Source organism: Rhopilema esculentum, chromosome 3, assembly GCF_057945365.1.
Source record: "Rhopilema esculentum isolate cy_ngs chromosome 3, ASM5794536v1, whole genome shotgun sequence".
Classification (NCBI taxonomy): Eukaryota; Metazoa; Cnidaria; class Scyphozoa; order Rhizostomeae; family Rhizostomatidae; genus Rhopilema; species Rhopilema esculentum.
Window position 1 is genome coordinate 6,423,140 of NC_142817.1, and position 15,663 is coordinate 6,438,802.

Consider the following 15,663-nt stretch of genomic DNA (forward strand, 5'->3'; position numbering starts at 1 on the left):
AATTACCCTGTCTTTAGAAACGCCACCCTGCTATAGAGGTACCGATGTTCAACCAACACAATACTCCACCACGTACACAAATTGTTACACGATAATTTACCAGCCTTGCGCGCTCCGCTGAAGAGGTAACTCTTTATGAAAATGGCTTTTTAACATGCCGCTTCTTATAACAGCCAACAAAAGCAACGGTTCCACGTTTTCTTGACCCCCCTGTGACCCAGCTTGACTGAATACTATCACCAGTAGAATTAATAAATCGATGTTATTTTAAACATTCAAATGTGCATGTGGAAATGGTAGCAGCTCGATTTTAGCGTGTCATGCGTATTCTGTATAGATCAGTGCAGCTCGATTAAAAAGCGTGTAAAACTTGAGTTTCCAATGCATTGAAAGCATCAACAAAGAACCAAACCCTCATTTTTTTTAAAAGACACAGGAATACAAAGCATTTTCCTAAATCCCTTCTGTATATTTAAATACTATCCCTATGAAAAGAAATTGGAATTTCGAACAAGATATGACTGGCAAATGAAAAACCAAACTTTCTGTTGCATGGTTGGAGCTGTGTTTGCTGTTTGGAGAAAGCCTCATCAGAATATTTGCGATTTAAAATTCGAATCCATGATGTTTGAGCTGAGTATTTATACCGATCAATATTGAAAACAGAGCCTTGTTTCAATACTCAAAATTTTGGTAAATTTAAAAAGATTTAATCAGTAAAAGTCAATAAAAGTCAACTGACAGAATATAGCTACCGATTGCAAAATTTTAAAATGGAAGGAATGGATTTAGATAAACAATAAACACCTTCTCGCGACACTTTCACCTAAGATAGAAAAATTCATAGCAAATTACCTTAGAACCGGGCTTTCAGTTAACATCCTCAGCGGCCGTTTGCAATTTCTAGAGAGGCCTTGATTTGGTTCTGAATAAAACGTTGGGTAGAAAGTCATTAACTGTTCTTTAATTGTCAGAGAAACAATTCAAGAAGCACTTGACACCAGTTTTGCAAGGGTAATGGCGTTAAAGCACCTGCAACCGTTGTTCCTTTGAAAGACCGCTTTTTAAGTGAAACATGCATGGGGGCGAAACAATGAAAGATACACTTAAGAAAAAGAATAGGACAAGGTAAAAGTGTCGCGCTTGTGTTTTCATTATGGGAACGAAACATCACCTTTCCACCATTTCGTGACAAAAATACAAAAAAGTGTCATTAATTTCTGGAAGCAGGACACACATTGCAGGGTTGCCGCAAAAATACAGGTAAACGTTTGCTAGATCAGCAATATTCAGGAGAATATTGGTCTTAAGCACAGAGTTGTTTCTTAGGCCAAGAGAGCGTAGGGAATTATGACGTGTTCCCTAGACATTGCTATGGTTAGAGACGTCGATAGGCGTCGTTGATTCCGTCAGGGAAATGGGTTTCTAGCGTCTGTGCCACAGAGAGTAATATTAAATGCCATTAAATTTCACAAAGGGCCAGGTAATATTTGGGTGTGCCTTTTATGAGTTTCGATTAACCGTCTCTTCATGGCTTTTATACATGACATAAAACGAAACCTATTTTATGAAAATACATGCGTTGAATCTCAATCTTAAGACGTTCACAAAGCCTAGCGATATAAAAAATGAAACAAAGTACGGTAGATATGCCAGATAACTAAAATCTAAATAACGTAAATATACTTTGTCATTAACTTGCTATTGAACAGCGAAGTTTGAAAAAAATCTGTGAAAGTTATTGATGAAAGTATTGGAAAAGATTTCGATAAAATCAAACGAGTAGGTAAACATGAAATAGATGCAACAGTTGGATGATAATGATTAAGAATTATAATTCAGTTGCAACATCACACAGTATTTACGAGTTTCGTCACAGTTTCTGGATCATACAGAACCCTTCAATGAGCAAGTTAAGACAAAATCCGAGGAGGAGATTTTCCAGCAAATTTAAGCAGTGCCCTTGGCTGCGAAACTGGTGAACAAATACCAGGGCAAGTTCAGACTAGGATCTTAGTAGAAATGTAAAATTTTAATAATGATAGTGAAGAGAAGAAGGATTCAATGTACCCTTTTTTGAAATGTCTAAGCTTACGACAAGTGCAGGGGTTGTAGCCCAAAAGATATATAACCATAGTTTGGCTATGGCCTTGACTATATTTGGAGAAAGCATGCTGCTTGGCACACGAGCAAGATGGAGGCATGCGTCCATAGCAACAGTGATAAAATGAGTACGAGTCAAGTGTATAAACGACTGTTCGAAGTCATTAGCTGATTAAAAGCGCCAACGATGAGATAGATAGCAATATACCCACAGCCACGCTGGTCAAATTACACAGTGACCTTAGTCGCCTTGTTCAAATATGGTTATACCAGCCTTTTTGAAAGGCAATATCTCGTCTCGATGTGGTTTTCGCGTGAAATTTCTTACAATGAGAAGCCATTAATAAGACTGAGTTGGTATAGAAGCAATCAAAATTATATTGGTTTTGCGCAACTGTATGTAATATCAGAATTCCTCGAGAAAGTGTTCTTTCGTCTCTCTACATGAAAGAGGCTAATACCCAGTGTGCTGAAGGGCAAAATTCCGTTTGAAATTGTTTTCACGAAAGCGAGAAGGGGGAGCAGCGTTTTCGATGGACTTGCTACATGTCTCTACCTCTCTTTCATATCCGAGCATTCCTTAAGCCGGAAAAATCGATATATTAAAAATGAATACAGAAAAAAGGGAAAGAAAAAGGCTGACGAGATCTCTCCAGCCCTCTCCAGCCGTCTCCAGTTTTTTCTTTCTTTCTTATATTTATCAGACTTCGGATTTTTCTGATCGTTCCAGCCAAAGAATATTCTTACTTAAAACAGAGAGACACCTGCAGCAGTTGTTGACCGAAATTAAAGACCCCCTTATTGACAGAAAAAGCTGTTGTTTAAAGCCCTTACGATGCCCAGGACAAAGTCACTCCTAGAACCACAGCCCCCGTAGCAACTGCCCATTTCATTGGCTTTTTCTGAAAGTTTCAATTTGTACCCGGAAAAGAGAAAAGGCAAATGAAAACGTCGAGCGCAGGAAAATTTTAGGTAGCCAAAAAGCATATTGACTGGAATAACTCCAGATAGCATTCCATTCCTTTTCCTAAGCAAAAACACCGAAAAACTAACAGAAAGGCTTATAAGGGGTAAAAAGAAATTTTGCTAATAAGGAGTGAAAAAACATCAGAGGAAGGAACTTGATTCTTGTATCAAACTGCGAGAAAATTTTAGGCCAAGATTTCATCCTGTTGTTTGTGCCACCGTGGATTGTAACTATATGACCAACAAATCTTAGTCTCTCAATGAAAGCGACCGGTAATAAAAAGATAGGCATAGGAAAGCTTTGTGGTTGATGGAATGCAGCAAAAAGCTAATTAATGAACTTTTCAATCAATCCCTGTTAAGATTAATGAAAATTTCGCGAAACTACAGTGGCTAAAATCGTAATTCATCACAACACTGTAAAGAGCTTTTTAAATCATGAGACTATAACTGGACTAAACTGTTATACTGGGAATATTGTTAGCGGCTATATGGCGATTGAATAGGAATTTTGATTGCAGGGTAAGAATAATCTAGAGGCATCAGGCATTTAGCGGCTCTTTTTGTGAAAAATCGACAGCAAACTAAACGGGGTCCTATTATCAAGGCAGTAAAAACGCTTGGATCAAATACCAATCAACCTTTTAAAGTCACGTGGGAACATAATTCAGAAAGTACTTTGGTTACTTTGTTTAAATTGTTGATGGTACGAAGTAATTTTTCATTTTGAAGATATCGAATGTAGTTTGCGATACTGTCGAGTCTAGAATCAAAGGTAAAATGAAACCTTTTGCTGTGGACAAATTGGCCCCCTTAGCTAAGTGCAGCACTCAAAAACCACTTTTTGTCAGGACAAAGAAAAGTCGACAACAATGGAGTTGATCGGCAGGGCGGTTGCTACAGGGGTGGGGGAGGGGTTGTGTCTTGTTGAGGGTGTAGGTGTGACACATCCAAGGAAAAAATTTCAGTATACATTCTGAGCTCTATTGAACGTAAAGCGGCAATATTTTAAATGTTTTGTCAGCAATTCCTATAACCCATTTGAAAGAAATCTCGAGAATCAACTTGCAGCGATGCTTTAGTTATTAATTTTTTCAGGCAGGGTAATGATTGGAACTTACTGTTTTCCGAATTTTTCCATAGACTTTCCAAGGATTTTAAGTATGTTGGGGGGGGGGGGGGCTAACCTTTTTTTTAACAAGGAATCTATTGTCTTAAACAAAGAAACTTCGCAGAGCCTGTAGGGGCGATTGCCTCTACTATCCAAATTTCTAAAATGATTCTAAACTTTACCTAATGGATCTGCTCAGGCCTGCTTTATAAACTTTCTATATACTCGATTATCTTTTAACAAATAAGTTCTACACAGAATCTAGTTTGGAGTAACATTAAATTGAACGCACACAGTATCTTGCGTCTTTGCTGAAAATTTTAGAAACTTTTGTTTACACAGATTTGCCTGCAGGATAACTTTTTAATGACTTGTCTTTAAAGATCCTTTAAGAATGATTGCCTTGGATTATCGGGCAAAGTAAATGGGATCAGTGAGTCAAAGAAATCCTTGTAAGTACATCATAGGAGTTTAGCAAGCAAGTACAAATCGGGGAAGCATAATAGTCAAAAGAGAGAATATGGGGGTGTATTGATGACGCAGCCCTGAAGACGGCACACAACAGAAACATCGTGGGAGTGGGCCTGACCACCTCGATTTGTATGTCTTTTTATTATGCTAGGATCAAGCTGATTAATCTGTAACGATATACGAAATTCTTTTGATTTCAACATTGTTTGCAAAGTTTCGATAAGTTTCACGTCAGAGCAAGCTGTTTTCTTGGGATTGGGCGCCAGAAGAAGTGACTCGAGCTTCGAGGAGTCGTCCTAGAAGTGTCCATTTTCGGACAGCCGACTAACTCCCTTCCACATGATTGCTCGTTCGTTGCGCGCAGTTGCGATCAAGCGAGTTAACACATTTAGGTTAAATCGAATATTCTATTATTTGGGATATTTCTTTTCAAGGATCGCGGAGCATATCACAGATTGAGGGGGCTAAGGCGCTTTTTTGGGGGGCTAAACATGCTAAAAACTAAGAGGATAAGCTAGAGCGGTTTTTGCACGGTTTTAAGTACATTTTGAAAATTCTTGGGAGAGGAGGCTAAAACCCCCTTCCCCCCCCCCTGGTCCATGTGTCTTTCCCTATACAAATTGCTGTTCTACCACACTTAATTCAGGCCATCCTTAGCTTAGGATACAAAGACACAAGGATACAAAGACACAAATTGACAACAAAAAATGGGATAGACACACGGTTTTTGAACAGTGTTACTGATAAGCGACAATTGTCGTATCTCGTGTCAGATTAATTGGATTGAAAAGGTTAAAAAATATTTATAATTATTTTTGATGTTACTACACCGAAAAGGACATTGAAGAAAGCAGGTGAATTCCAGCAAGGGGCATTCATCTTTAGCCACGAGTATCTGGAATCGCGTGCAAACTTTTAGATAGGGTAGCTGGTGCACTGCCTTGCCAAAAAATAAATGTTTTCTACATAAATAATCGTGACTAACCCGCTCAAAATGGCTGGAATTTGTTTGTAGTGAGCAACTAGGCTTCTATTCATAGTTCACCCTTGCTGGCTAGTTCCACATTCACTAGGGTCAGTCCTTTAATGATAAAGAGGGAGGGCCTAGAACAATTGGTCAGCTTATGAATCAACACGTGTAGGGAAATGTACTCAATAGTGCTTCTTGCGTGCTATATACAAGCAGAGTTTCTATTAACTATAGTACAAACAACCATGAGTTGAAGTGCTGCCAGGTTATTATTCAAACATCTTTAAGCGCTGACACCTACTTTGATTCAAATACGTATATGTCCAGGAAATCGCTTCTTCAATGCGAGTTTGTGATATTGTGCCCCTTGTGCTTTCTGAAACGAAAAGCTGCAGTAGCAATCTGTCCAGGCAATCAGGAGCTATCTCCAATTAGAATGAATTAACCTGTGCTAGCACAGTGACCTCGATGCGAAGAGGAGTCTCGAAGAAATCAAATCGGAGTTCGCCGAGGCTCCTCCAATTTTCATTTCTATTCATTTAATGAAAACACACTCTGGCAAGATGTTAGTCGCTGCGATACTCCAAGGGGTGGAAAGGCCCACCAATCTAGCTTAAACATATTATGCTTGAACACGTAGTCATATTTTACGATAACACAGACATCATACCTCTATTATAGAAATGCGTATCAAAAGATTGTTTGAAGCTTTGGAGGCAAAAAATAGGGCATTTAGGGGTGTTTTTAATAGAGTTTTAACATCGAAAGAGAGCTTTAGCTTTAAAATGCCGGCGCTTTTAATGGATCAAGACAAAATGAACAATTTCTTAGCTCTATGGTAAGAAAAAACTGGCAATAATCTGCTCTAGTACAGTATCTGAGCAGATCATTTAATTTTTAAAGTCACTCTGGTGGATGAAAAGATTGTCACTATACGAAACTATAAGAAAGGGATTCTTATTATATAGAAATAACCACATAAAATCTCTTTCACACTCTCATTTTCTGCCATTAACACGTCTCCATTGAGTCTCCATTATAAGCAGGCAGCGCTGATCGTACGTGCAAGAGATCCTTTTCGCGCCAATATCAATTCTGTGAATTTTTCTGAAAGGGGGAACAATTTGTCAAGTCATTGCATGCTCGCTCTAAAAAATCAACTTATCAGCTTCGCATTTCCGGCTTGTTTGCTTTACAATATTCAATTGATTTATTTGTACTTAGAGCTGTATGAGGTAAATCCTGTGCTGAAATTTCCCCATACCTTTATTAAACCATTTATAGCACGGTAAAACATTGCAGGAAAAGGACGGCAAAGAACAGAGGACCGGACATCCTTTCATGTGCTGGACATCTTGATCGACCAATTTGCTATGCTTAGCTCAATCCACTTTGCGCTTCTCAGATAAAAAACGCGATTTGTTGCTGCTACATTGTCCTAATTCAAAACCCACATGGCAGGGGCTCTGTTTTTTTCAAACTACCCCTGTCGTTTTATTACCCCCATTCAACTATGATCGTTATCACAACAAACAGGGCGGTCATCTGCTGTACTGCTAAGAAATGGTTGATTCTTTTCAAGCAAACCGCTATCTTTAGTTTTATTTATTCTGCCCCAGAATAGCTTTTCAGGCTCACATCGGTAAACTGATGCTATCTCAAGACCGAAAAAGAAAACAAAGATACGAGTTCCTGCATTAGTTGCAAAACAGTATTTGGAAAAGCATGGTCAGATAAAAAATCTCACTATCTTGGATGATCACTTTAAGAAACTGAGACAACACCGTCCACAGAAAAGTTTTTTTATCAAAATAAGTACTCATTTAAGGTTAGCAGAAAGCAAAGAAATCAAGCATTAAAATTAATGTAATCACTTTAAATTCTTAATAAAATGTGCTAAATGTTTGACTTAATTCCTATACTAAGCGTCTGTGAGTGAGAACTAAATCTTTGGTATTTTAAATTCTGCAGCACTAATCATCACTTTTTTTCGTGAAATCCTAATCAATTTTGTAGATTTGTTTATCTCATTTTCACTTTGAGCTGAAACGACGTTTTCTTTTCTTAAAGTACACATCGCCTTTGGTATGTTCTGTTGGGTTCCTCAAAGCTGTTCCAAGTATCACAATTAACAGTATTAGTTGCACACTCTTCTACCCAGCATAAAAATATGAAATGATTTTAAAACTTATGGTGCAGCCGATAAAAGAATTTCGTCCCTCACCGCTGCTTCTGGATTGAAACTTTTAGAGAGATATTTAAAGTTGACCAATTCAGCAAAGGAAATGGGTTCTGTGCAACTACTGGTTGATGGTTTATTGGAACTATCAGGGCCCGCGCCACGAATTTGAAACGGGGGGCAAGGCTGGAAAAAGTAGGGGCCAAGGTTTCTTACCCTTTTACTGCAGCTATAAAATACTTGCTTCGCAAAAACGTGGGTGGCACGGCCACCCTGGCCTCCCAGGTGGCGTGGGCCCTGACTATCCCCTGACGAATGAGAGGGTACGTTTATTGAACATGGCGAGACGATGATAACGGAAAGGATTCTTAAAGCAAATAAATATGGAATGAAGTTGAACAGGTGTAGGCGTTGCTGGATTAGCTTGATACATAGATTTGCAATGAAAACTGTGGAAATTAATCTGAGGTTCGTCGATTGCTACTGATACACGTGGCGAGCAAATGTTGATAGAGCAGACTGGTGCACGCCTAGAAAAATAATGCTCGTTTGGCTTAATATCAATCTTGAGAAATGAATAGAAAGTGACATCTTTGGTAGGATAATGAATCTAGATATGTATCATCAAGAACAAGAGTCTAGACTTTTGTCTGTGAGTAAAAGACAAGGGCAGGGGTAATGGCTCACGACTTCCTTCTTAGAAAAGTAATAGGTCTGAAAAGAAGAATTTCGACCTGTAATACTCTATTTGTTACACGAAAATGAATTTTAAAAGAAACCAAAGCACCACTTGAACACTGAATAATAGAAATGTCAATTCTGTAGCTTGAGGGTATCGCAAGTTGTTGCCCCTAAGAATGGGGCCGAGCATATGAACGGTACCAGTTTTGGTATATCTCCCATTGCTGGGGTTCGAAAGCACCTTTCTTGAATTCATGCTCTGTTGTTATTTTCTTTGCTGTGTTTCACAGGCTATGCAAAATATCATTTTTAAAGTATTTGTCTAAAAATAGTACATCAGGTCTGCAATTTTTGTGTTGTTGAAGGCTATGCCCTTTATTCATGAGACAAAACCACGAACAGTGAAGTATCTCCATTTCATGTGTTACATGAAGTATCTCCATTTCAAGTCCGGAGGGAGGAGTGTTCACAATCGCAAAACCTATTCCATCCATTCTTGGTAAGAGCATGTATAAATGGAGCCAAACACATAAACTTGCTTATCTGTTTATCGATTAAGTCTTTATTGTAAAAATCTTCAAAGAGTGCATGACGAATCGCCAATTGTCTATTCCAGTTTCGTGATCGCGTACAAATTGTTTGAGTAAAATTCCAGACAGCTTTCATTCATGCATGCTTTAACGTAGCATGCTTGTGTTTTTTTACTACAATTGACTAGACAATTTGACAACAAGGCCACCCATTTTCAAACTGTTCTATATAAGCCCAGGGGGACAGCTATTAGAAAAACTTTTTAATGTTTTTATACCATTTTTTGCATAAGGGTTTCATAACAAACTTTTAGAATTCATTTCTACTCTATAATTCTGTTATAGCTTGTCTAAAAGAAAGGTGTCAATTTTTTTTTAATTTAAACGCTTAAACTCTACATAATATCATACATAGATATATGGATTTCGCTTCCAATTATACCTTACTTATCCCTACTTAGAGTTTTTTCAAAAGAAATTTTTTGCTAGAATAAGAAATCTTCGAGATTCATAAATATATCTTCAAAAATCTTCAACACTTTACTGGGCAGCTTTACGGAAAGTCACAATCTTCAAAATATGACAGGCTCGTTGCTTAAAGTTTCGAACGCAGAGAAAATGACGGGATATCGGTGTGAAGACACCTTTAAATTCTGTTCATCTTTTCTTCATAATTCATCCTCTACCCTAGAGGTAATGGTAAGGGGCATTTGGTTGTCATCGTGACACCCCCTAAATAAGCTGCCTAACGCCCACTCTGATGATCACTTTTGTATGGTAAGCGAAATATTAGAGGCACGAAGTTGAGACAATGAATGGCAGCTGCAGTTGATAGTTATTCTGCTTTTCAAAAAGCTGTTCTTAGAAATTTGTCTCTATCTTTTCACATCGCCTGGGAGCCGTTTTCTTCTTCCCATGGTTGCTCTTTTACCACATACAAGTGTTTTCAATGACTAGCGCACAGCTTAATGTGTCAATCTAAAATCGTTATACCATAATAAAGGTGTTTGAGATTCATTAGGATAGGAACTTATCATAAACTTACATGGAAAACAACTGTTTTCGACTACAATTAAAGACTTGCAAGACAGACAAGACCTGAGCATTTGATTAAAGAGAATACAAAGATTATGGTATTCATTTCTTAGGTCCCATTGCCTACAAGGTTTGTTTAATTCACTGATGATAGGAGCATTCAACTGGGTAAGAAAAGAGTACCAGCAGTGCTAAATGGTAGGATATATAGACAATTTCTAAAAAGGTTTGCTATTCTTCATTGTTCATAAAAAATAGGAAAGTGCTTTTTCATTCAAAGCAAAACAGTTATGGAGAAGAGCGAAACTTTGGTTAAATGCCTGGAATGATTCTTGCAAAAAGTAAATCGTCTTTTAATGCAAAGCATGGAGGCTATTGCAGAGAAGCAATAAAAATATATGTTCCAGTAAAATATTACGTAAGTATTCTTCAGGTTTATTCTTACTCTTTCAGGCCTGGTTTAAAACATGTTGGCACGTGTCTAGAACTCTAAGGGTTTTCCATTATGTATAACGTATATTCTAGAGATTCAGGAGATACATCATTGCGCATTTTTATGATAGCAAGAGCCAGGGAATGATGTTTAACTCAATGCAAATGTTACAAAAGTTTATAGTTAAGATTAACTACCCTTGCATAGATATAAATTTAACAGAAATGGATTCTTTATCTGATTTTGCAATCTGAACACTAAATCAAAGAACAGGAAGATGAATGTTCTTCAGAGAACTAATCATGTCGTTAACAGTGGCGTTATGTCCTTTTGGATAACGACAAAACAAGAAGCTCAAAGAGAGATAATTTAAAGAGCGTGCTCTCTTTATGTCAAGGACAAAAATGTCTTAAAATTTAACAAATATCACCCCACGAAGCAACTAACTGCGCGTAAAACAGCAATTCATCGACAAAGAATTGATTGTTCCAGCTGCGGTATTAGTTGTACTAACGATAACTGGATTTAGAGATCATCGAAACTAAATGCAGCACCTGTACATGGGCATATGGAAGGCCCAAGTGATATAGATGGATGACGTCATTACAGGATGGGATCAGCCGCTTTGGCTAAGGATATCTTGCATAAGGCAGTTCTTACCATGTCAAAAAGAGCAGCAATTACTAACTAAGTATTTACTGGACAATGAACTCAAAAAGAGCTGTCGATAAGTATTAAATGTTAGTTGTATGTGAATTAAAATCAATGTTAAATACAAATAAAGCAGCATGACTTTGTAGTGGTTAAGAAGGCCCATACCTGTAGGTGGAAATCACTTCTTTCGATGTCGAATATATTGAATGCAATTGAGAATGAACAGTAAGGTGGGCGTAGAAGTTGCAAGAGAAGAAATTGTGCTCCAACTATGTCAGTATTTTGCAGTAGCAAAATATGGAAAATTGAGATAAGACCTTACCAGAAGTTGCAGGGGAGAAACCGTATGAAGAAACGAACAAGTAGTAAAATGAACAAGAACAAACCAATATTCATTAACTGGCTTACCATTAAAAGCTCAGGTCCATCAAGCAGGCAGCTATCAAAATGAACGTGTGATGAAGCGGCGAGTTTAAGTACCAGTGTACTGTGGAAGCTTGATATAATCTGCAAAATTACCCGTGAATATTTGCGGGCGTTTTTGTTGCAGTACGTCAACGGCAAACTAGAGTAAAGATCAAGTATGGTGAGGTAGCTATGAATGGAAGAGATGCGTGGGTGAGGATGAATTCTGGATGAAAACCACAAAAATCAGTCTGTAAAGAGTCTTGTCTCATTAGATAGAAATAAGTTGCATTTAGAAAGAAATCAAAAAAGTATGTTATCAACAAATAATTGACTGAATTCGTGAGGTTCCGACAAAAGGATCTTTTGCTTTAGTTGTAAATACTGGTCAAAAGACTGTAGGCCAATGAATTGTGGGGAAAAACTTCTAACTTCTAGGTCATAGCAATGTTTTTTAATATTTGAAGCATTTATATCCTGCTCGTCTTGCATAAAACTGCGTTTTATTTTAAGACTCTAGTTTGATTGAAGTTAAACAAAGCCAAAGAAAGTTTTAATTATTCATATGATTTCAGATTGTTTGAATTGATATACGTCCAGATCGAATGAATGAAACATCTACGGAAGGTAGATCAAAGAGGGAATCATTTGACATCACTTTTTCAAGACCAATGGAAGAAAACCGAGTAATTAATCAAAATTATGCTGTTTGTCAAATAATAAGCAAGCCAAGGAAGAAATACACTAGCGAAATATGAAAATACATTCTGCAATTTAATCAGACGATCAATCACTCTAGCTTGGGTCTTCTCGTGATCAATCAGATTAGTAATGGGTCACAATCATAACAGAATCATGACATCAAGTTTTGAACCGAATCGTAAGCGAAACTCGTGTGAATTTTTCAAAACATAAGGGTCCCAGAAAACACTAGATAAAAGTCCTCATAATATTTAAAGTTTCAACCATGCATGTTATCATCTTGAAGAATTGTCATGTATCAATCTGCTTCCCACCTCCAGCCAAATTATTCTCAGCTTACCATGACAAACTATCAAAAGGAAGTTTTCTAATGCATTTGGAGCAATTTAATCCCTTCTATCAATAGGATTTGGACGGGCAAACAAAAATACGATGAAGAAAAGAATGGCCACTGTCATATCTTGTTAGTGTTACCAAACCCAGACACCCATTTTCCTTTGATAGAAAAACCATGCTCACGCCTTGTAATACGAAGCTGGAAGGCCTTTAGGGTATGCTGCTAAAATAGATGCTCTTTGATTGCTACAGTTGTTGTTTATGCCAGAGAAAAAACTGGGAAAGAAAAATGCAACCTGATTTCTAATGGAGATTAAGTTGTGGCAAGTAGATAGCTTAATTGTCAAATATGAAAGGGATAAGTATTTATCTTGCAGAGCACGAATCGAAGGATGTATCCGTGAATGAAATAATGGGCTCAACATTCAATTTGAATGGGAATATGATACTTTTCCCGGTAGCATTTCTACAGATTATGTATAAACGACCAAACTTAAGTCTCAAGGTAAACTAGGTCTGCTGAGATCAATTCTTGATTACTTACAGTTTCTTTAATTCCAAGCTGCATTAAGAGTAGATATGGTTGGGTTGTTACTTAAAGATCATTTCCAAATCGCCGCGGTTTTGTGAAAATTACACAACTGTAGCATGAAGATTAAATTGCTTCTCCAAGGTACATCAAGACTTGCCTACTGAGAAATATTGGAACTGTGGTTATGAAAACGTGCTTTCAGAAAAACCATGTCTCTATAACGCAAAAAAAACAGGAGGACTCCGGGGAACAACTGATGAAATCTCGTACATTAATTAAGCAATCGATGCTAATTCGGGAGATTATTCCGCAAGTGGATAAAACACAGGCAAATTATCATCTCGTGAATGTGTAAAAATCAAATTGCAGCCAAATTAAACAGCCAAGTAGAAACATCAATATTTATCAGGTCGTGAGAATTTTGGGGTAAACATCGGAGGACAAGCAAATTTAAATCAAACAAAAACATTGCACTTTTCGAAAAAATTAGAAACCTATTTTCACACAGTCGACATCATCATAAATCTCAATTTAAATCGTAATGAATTTGCTCAAAAATTAATTGTGACTCGCAATGTTGGAATTAGCACTGCAAAATATACGCGAGCATTTGTAGCTATGTGTTTACAACATCTGACTCCATGACAGTATTGATTAAGGTGCAGCGCAATTAAGGTGGTTTGGCAAATATCCCTACCGCGTTGAGATGTTGTCAGATCAACTTGGTGCAAGCAAAGAAGCGAAAATTTGCTAGATACTTCTGTTAAAGTAAACTTCAAAGAGAACTTGGTTGAAATATTTTGGAATGAGGATAAGAAATTTTGGTTTGTTTTGTGGAAGCTGCATCTTTTTAAGACATTGAATTAACAAATATAAAGAATCTATCAGTGTAAAAAGGCAGGATATAACTTAAAAAAATGGCATATGTTATCAAAACTAATCTAGATTCGTCCTGGGCTGAATCGATGTACTCGATACTTTGACACTGAAACTAACAAACTTTGATACAAAAACTAACCCAGCGTCGACCCGAGGCAAACCTACCACTAAACAGTGCCGCCGATACGAAATTCATACTGTGGGGGGGAGGCTGCCCCTTTTTCCTTTTTCTCACCCAGTACACTGTTATAAAGGAAATATACTACAGTTTGACAATTATTGGGGGAGGGGGGCTTGAGCTCTTCCTATTTGATGAACTGGGCTTTCCCTTTACAAGCAAACAATGCAAAAGAAAAGTTAGGGCCCAGACTTCCGTTTTTATGTAGCCCACGGCTTTTTCCCAAAGATTCGAACCCTATCGCGTGTGACACCAACCTACTCTCACAATATTCGCAGCAAGAAAAGAGGAAAATATTGCAAAACTGCGTTATCGCTGAATAATTTTCAATACTTTATACTCTATCTACTGGAGAGCCTAAGATTGGATAAGAAATAACGTGATTGCAATCTCTTGCATATATACACAGGATTTGAAAAGCTCAGTAGGCCTGCTGCGTCAGTTAAATTGTTGACCTGCCCCTCGGATAATTATTTGAAAGCTTCCCGGCAGGGCGCGGACACGTTGTACAAGAAGCGGACATTAATCGCGCGATTGGTTTTACTACACACAATGTAATGCCAACGGTGTATGCAGTTTCTCAAGTAAGCATGGTTAACATAAGCCTGTTTTGACAAAGAAAATGATAATATGGATTTTAAATGCACAGTTACAAACTCGAAGCTCTATTCGTGCTGGCATTTTGCATTGCAAAAGAGAGTTAATTGAATCATTTTGTTCTTGGGGGGCATTCTTCAAGTGCATTCATTCAAAAGGGGAAGGTTTAAGGGATCAAGTACGTGCTTTGTCAGAAATGCTTTGATATCAAACTTGTATTAAATTAAAGTATTGAAAGTTCGTTTGATAATTTTGTTTCATCTAACTCTCAAAATGAGCACTGCAATACCAGCTTTGTATTTGTATGTAAAAATCTAATGTCAAATGCCAAATGTAAAAATTCCAGGGAAAGTTCTTGTTTTCAATGTATTTGGACACAGTAGCATAGCAAGCTTGCCCGATTAAAAATGGCATAGGTGATAAGTGATCTTGCCTTTCCTTTAAACAGCCTTTCTGGAGTTTTTGAAAGCCGAAAACATCACATTTTCATCATTCTGAATTACTGCTACTTTTTGAAGAGGTGTTTTGCTTCTAAATACGGCTTTTTGCACCACATTGTGCTTTACTGGAAACAAATGTAAGCTATAATTACCTGATATGATTTTTTGATTATTCAATTAAAACCACAATAATACTTTTAACTTATATGTTGACGACTTTTTGAGAAGAGTTTAAATCACAAAGCACCTATTTTTGTTTACAAAAGTTTGAAAATATTGGAAAGGACAAGTTCACTCACAATAGTTGGTAGACCATTTCCAGTTAATTGATAAATCGTTTTAATAAAATATCCTACCTCTAAACAGCGCAAACTCCCAATTAGAAGATATTTTGGGGATCGCTTGCAACTCAAGAGAGAACTGACCGAAATTTAAGAGGCATAAAACGGGTTTTGGTTAGT

At 37.3% G+C, this 15,663-nt stretch overlaps 1 protein-coding gene across 8 annotated transcripts in view; it reads right to left on the reverse strand.

Annotated features, from left to right (window-relative positions):
• The window catches only part of LOC135692412 (uncharacterized), an 81,769-nt gene that overhangs the window by 26,945 nt on the left and 39,161 nt on the right, over positions 1-15,663 (reverse strand). Inside the window, exon 7 of one of the 8 annotated variants that reach the window (XM_065210514.2) lies at positions 11,542-11,698. The exons of 5 other annotated variants lie outside the window; for them this stretch is intronic. The gene's annotated coding sequence lies outside the window, so the exon portion shown is untranslated. Of the gene's footprint in view, positions 1-6; positions 777-855; positions 1,687-11,541; positions 11,699-15,663 lie in introns of those variants that run through there. 2 more of the 8 variants (XM_089112729.1, XM_065210518.2) reach the window with 2 other exon arrangements.